The sequence below is a fragment of the Poecile atricapillus genome, chromosome 4, assembly GCF_030490865.1.
Source record: "Poecile atricapillus isolate bPoeAtr1 chromosome 4, bPoeAtr1.hap1, whole genome shotgun sequence".
NCBI classification, from domain to species: Eukaryota; Metazoa; Chordata; class Aves; order Passeriformes; family Paridae; genus Poecile; species Poecile atricapillus.
In genome coordinates this window covers 70951725-70957866 of record NC_081252.1, presented here as the reverse complement: position 1 = coordinate 70957866, position 6142 = coordinate 70951725, and positions in this window count along the sequence as shown.

Genomic DNA, 6142 nt, shown 5'->3' with positions numbered 1-6142 from the left:
GAGGGCTGGGATGCCTATTTCTGACCCCTGCACTGTCTGGCTTTTTCTAGAATTCAAACAAAGCTGCTTTATTTTTACCCTCAAAGAGATGGACAGCGTGTTTAGAGGCAGGGATAACAGAGAAGCATGTGCCTTGACATTCTCAGCATCCTGTCACCACCAGGAAAAGAGGAATTCACTTCCCAAAAGCCAGTGGCAGCGTGTGCACAGAGCAGTGTGGAAGGAGCTGGAAGGACACCAACAGTTCAGCACAGACTGCAGGAGCAAGCAGGACATCCTGGATACTCTTGGATGCACTAAACCTCTGAAACAGCACCTGAGAGCTCCAGTGCTCAGCTGTGGAAGAGAATCTGAGCCACCTGAGTGGAAAGGAGGGTCCAGCAGAGATTAAACTCGTGAGCAGCAAGGCCCTGGCTTTACTTTCTGCTCCAGCTCAAGGAAAGGCCCTCATTCAAAAGAGTGAACCTCGCTGTGAAAACTGAACCCAGCCCCCATTGCCCTTCAGCATTTTTTTATCATTTAATAGCACTTTCACAGGGCTGGTTCCTGCTAATCTCACCCTCCACTCCAAGGAAACCTGATGCTGTTTCCTCCTCCATCTCTAAGCCCTGTGCAGATAACAATGATTGCAAACCTCTTCCCACATCTCTGTGCTGCACAGAAACCTCTGCCAGAGTAACAGTGAAAGTGAGATGCAGAGAAATGAAGAGAGTAAATCCTGTGCATCCTGTGGCAGCAAAATAGATCTTTTACATTTCCAAGGCAGTGGGAAGTATCACTGGGCTCTTCAAGACACAGAACTGCTCAGCACCTTCTGCTAAAAGCCCCTGGCAGTGCTCCTTGCCTGCAAATGAGGTCTTGTATCATAACAAATCCCTACCTTATAGCCTGCCTGCGGGTGCCAAGCACAAACAGTATCAATCCACAGCTCCATAAATTCAGGGTGATCTGGCTGTTCATGTGGTTATGAGCAGTATTCCCTTAACAACCAGACACCTCCACTGCTCCTGAGGAGGGCCAGAGCTGTCCCAGAGCCATCAGCACAAACCTCCCAGTTCATACTGTGCAGCCTAGAAAAGTCACTACAGGCAATTAACTCCTCCAAGCAATTACAATTTTAGCTGCAATGCTCTCAGAATGCTCTGGTCTTATCTGTCATTCAGAGGTTATTCCCTTGGCTCTAGGCATCTTTTAGAAACTGCTAGAAGGCCTTTAGCACCTCAAAAATCAGTGCTGATTGGTTTTTTCCCTCCAAACTCACACAACTTGAAGTGTGGCTATATTGAACACAGTCATTAATCACACCAAGCACTGTTTCTGGTTCCCAGATAACAAATAATAAAAGAATAGAATAGAATAGAATAGAATAGAATAGAATAGAATAGAATAGAATAGAATAGAATAGAATAGAATAGAATAGAATAGAATAGAATAGAATAGAATAGAATAGAATAGAATAGAATAGAATAGAATAGAATAGAATAGAATAGAATAGAATAGAATAGAATAGAATAGAATAGAATAGAATAGAATAGAATAGAATAGAATAGAATAGAATAGAATAGAATAGAATAATTGCCACAAAGAATCTATCTTTTCAAAGTAGATGCTGGATATTAGAGATTCCTTCTTTTTCAATCTGTATTTAGAGCAGTGAACCTACTAGGAGCCCCTTGAAAAAAACATTGAATTTCAGAGGCAGCTGGAGAAGAGCACCAATTCTGGAGCATGGAGCAAGGCTGACCCCTCAGCAGGAGATTATTCTGTGCTTTGGGTCTGTCTGGATTCTGGGCTGGAGGGGTGACTGGCCCCATCCTCCCAACAGGAGAACTAACAGCACCCTCTGCTGCCCTCTAAAAATTATCCCGATTTTATCAAATTTAATGGCAGCAGCTTTGAACTGTTGTGAGCAGAGCTCAGACAAGTCATGAACTAGTGAGAAAAAAGGGAAAAGCAGGAGGAACAAATCCCTGTGTCATGCAGGAGCTCCTCATCCTGCCACTGCAATCCATCTTTAACCATCCAATGTGACCCCTCACAGCCTGAGGGGAGGCCCTGATCTGGATGAAGCCCCTTTTTGGGGCAACAGCAGGGAAAACTGGGGGAAAATTACTCTGCTCATTCTCCTTGGGGTGGAAACAATGTGGTCTGAGGGGAATTTGGCCCTGAGGAAGGTTGGGTCAATGGGGCCATGAAGGAAAGGGCTGGTGTTAGACCTAGTATGAACTAGGCAGTTACAAGTGATTATTAGGCAGGTATTAAGCAGCTACTAGGAGCTGTTATGCAGAAATTAGGCAGTAACTATTATTTACTAGGCAGCTAGAAGTCTGTAATTAGTAATTCAATAACTGTTAGGAGATATTAGACAGCTACAAAGTCATTAGCAGCAGTTGTTAGGTACCAAGATGTTACCAGCAGTGACCACACAGTTATTGCAATGTTGTTAGACTCTTCCTAGTAGTTACTGAGAGGCTCTTGTAGTTACTGAGCAGTTACTAGGGACTTACTAGCTCTAGTAGTTACTGGGAATTACTGGATAGGTGCTACTAGCTCTGAGGCAATTACAAGGCAGTTACTAAATAATTACTAGCAGTCATTGAAAGGCTTTGGTCAGTGGTTCGTAAGCATTGACTGATAGGTTGTACAATGAAAATCAAGTTTAAAAACTAAAAAACCACACACTTAGCAAGGCATAAATGTGGGCTTTATTCAAAATATGTGAGACATCCATCAGCAGCAGCTTTCCCCATTGTCAGTTAAATTTAATAGTACTCTTGGAAGCAGAAATAGCTCCAGTGGAATTAATCACTCCCTTTAGAAAGCTGACAGCTATTTTAAGCAGTCAGCTTTCTGCAGGAAAGTATGCAAGCTCTTCAAAGGAATTTACTTGGGGAAAGTTGCAATATGGTCTTGCTATGTTTAGGCTTAAATTCTGATTTTCACACATATTTCCTAAATGGAATTGTCATGTTTCTGCACTCCAAAATCTGCTTTGGTACATTAACAACTTCAGAAGCATTTCAACCTCCTGGAAATGTCAAGGGATTTTAAGAGTCTGAGGGTTATGGTTTTTAAATCCTCAGTGTTTTAGAGGTAGCTCACACTCTTATTTTTAGTGCAGAGCTGGTACAGGTTTTGTCATGAGCCAGACACAGCAAGGATTGTTGGTTGTGCTTGTCAGTTCACACCTGTGCCAAGCAGAAGTGTGGAACTGCATATTATGGATACTTTCTGGTCTGAGAATCTGTGAGAACAGAGGGTATCCTTTTCTTTAATGCAAAATCAGCACTAACTTTCAGCTTTTTCAAGACTCAATGGCACAGTTCTTTTTAATTTTGTCACACAACAACACATGTGCTCCCTTTGGGGTTTCGTTTGTTTTAGTTTAAGGAGTTTCTTTTAACTCAGTAGTAACAAGCTAAAACCCCTTGGTACCTGTAGGAATGGAGTCAATCTGTAGTTAAAGTCATGCATCCTTTTTCAAGACTCAGTAAGTAGGTCTCAGATGTTATAAATTAATAATTTTTCCCTCTCCCTCCCTTCTTTAGCACATCTTATTCACTTTCTGGAAAGGAGAAAGAGTTTGGGTCCCAATTTACTGATCGTGTTTCTCACCCAGTATTCCACAAGCCCATCTTCAACAGCACTGAGAAGGGGTAGAAGTGGAAATAATATTGTACAAACTGCTCTCTTATATGGGAGCATTTCTATGTCAGAAAAGAGCTGGGCAGAAGGACAAGCACCTTGTCTTAACCTGCCCCAGAGAGTCTGCCAAGTGAGGACTGGGAGATGTATTTCTAACTGGGTTCTTAAGGCATGAGGAGGACTAAAACATGCCAGTGTGGAAAGGGAAAAGGGTTCTAAGGATTCTTCTTTGGAAGGAATAAACCAGCATGAATCGGGTTTCTGCTGCACCCTAGTCAAGCTTTGATGGTGTCTTTCAAGAAGTCAAGCACAGCTGGATCAAACCATGCTCACAGAAACTGAAACAAAAAATCAAATACCTATTTTCTGAAATCCCAAGCTATTTGTTGCAGTAAAAATTATCTGCATTTTTAAAAAGTGCAGGGGTTGATTTGGGTTTTTTTTCTGATAAAAGCAGAATAGCTGATTTTAGTCTGCTGCAGCACTGACAGTCTGGCCCAGTTCTCATAGGGGTGATAGGAAGGAGGAAGCAGAGGACAGGCTTAGTCATGTGTCATAGCCCAATTAATGCTAATGTAGTGTTCAAAGATGCATATGAAAGCTTGTAAGTTAACTCTTGTTATGGTATTCTGTGGGGGAAAACTCTTAGAGTTTGAGTGATGAAACTAGTTTTTGGAAACATGCAGTGGCAGCATTAACAGCATTTATTTCCAAGCAGAAACTAGTTTGGGGTTTCATTTTTTTACATTCCCATGAGCTTTGAAAATAAAACAAAAATTACTCAAAATATATTCAGTGAGTAAACTCACTGAGAAAATTAAAATTTAATGTTACTACAATATTGTTTCCTTGGAGAAAAGTCTTTCACCTAACTGCAGAAATGAAAATCTCACTGGCTGAGCCTCCCTTCCTCATTTGGAATACAGTGCTGTAACACCACAGCCCAGTGTATTTGGTAGGGGATTGAAAGTCTGTTACCTTCTCCTGCCCTTTCTAGGTTGAATTTCTGTGGATATCTGAGTGTATTTCTGCATTTGCTGACTCCTCCTGTGCACTGACCGTGCCTCCTGCTGCCCCACAGCCACAAGGGGCTGGATTTCAGTGCTGCTCTTTGCCTGCACTGTGAGACACCTGATAATCTCAGCATCCAAGTTTTTGTTCATCTTTCCTCCCTTTCTGGAGCAGGACTATGACAGCCTGATTACAATTACCAGAGTTTTAACATCATGCAGAGCTGTAACCGGTTGGCTGAGACAATGACGGCGTGCAGGCGCCTGCCTCTGCTGCTTGCAGAGTGAAACAAATTAATGTGGATTAATGAGGTGCACGTGATGCAAATTAACCTGTGCTGCTGGGACAGGCTTGAGCAGGCAGAGCAGGAGTGGGGCTGGCAGTGGTCCTGGTGAGCTGTGTAACCCCATGGCTTGTGAGGATGTGCCTTGGAGCAGCCGTGTGGAAGAGCTCAAAAGCTGAGAAAAGGTGTGAGTCAATATTTGCTCTTGAGGAACTGCAGTTGTTGTACCTGATTCATGTCTATCCACCTACTCCTCATTAAAATGCCGTGTTTGCTGCTGGTGTTTGAAGGTGCAATTTGGCCCTGTCATTTTGTGGGTTTAGTACCTTGAACTTGAAAGTTGATGCCTTTGCCTTAAGGGGTTTGTCTAGCCTAGACACCTTCTTTCTCCATTATTCTGCCTTCTCTCTCCTTTACCCTGAAGAATTGGGAAAGAAAAGTTAATAATAGGCTAAAGCTGGGAGCATTTCCTTTTTAATCACAAAAATCCTGGGGTGAACTTCTTAAAATTACCTGGTTTCTGATATTTTAATTAATGTTACCATTTTTCCTACCACGTTTATATTGCCCCCAGGGAATACTTTTTTCCTTGCCTTTCCTACATGGAATTCTACAAAGATTCCTCTACAATTAATGCAGCAAAAGTAAGAAAACGGACAGGAAAGGTTTAAAGTTGGAAAGACATTCTCGAACTTCTCTCAAGTGATAAAATATGTAAGTATAATAATGTTAAAATGTCCTTAAGCCTTCTCACATCAGAGTTTTAATGGCTTTATGGAATTGCTGTGACAACAAGGAAAAAAAAGCTTTTAAAAAAACTGGGTGTGAGTCTAAGATCACGCTGGAGAATAGAGAAACAGTAAGCAAATCATTATCTTTCAATTCACACAGTAAGAGCCTGATTCATTGTTATTAGGCAACTTGTTTGGTTTCAGGGTTTCAAAATCCACCTCACTTACTTTTATTATTTTTTAATTTATTTAAAAGACTTCAGGTTTTTTATTAAGAGAGCCTGAAGTTCCCATTACCTTCTCAATGTCCATAATTTCTATGTCTGAGCACTGAAACAATGAAGTTGTTCTCTATGTTTGCTGTTTATCACTATTATCTCAGGCTGCTTTTAATTTCACTTCATCTGATGTATTAGGTGCTGTGTCTTCTCTCAGAATGCACAAGTCAGAAAATTACATCAATAAATAGTAT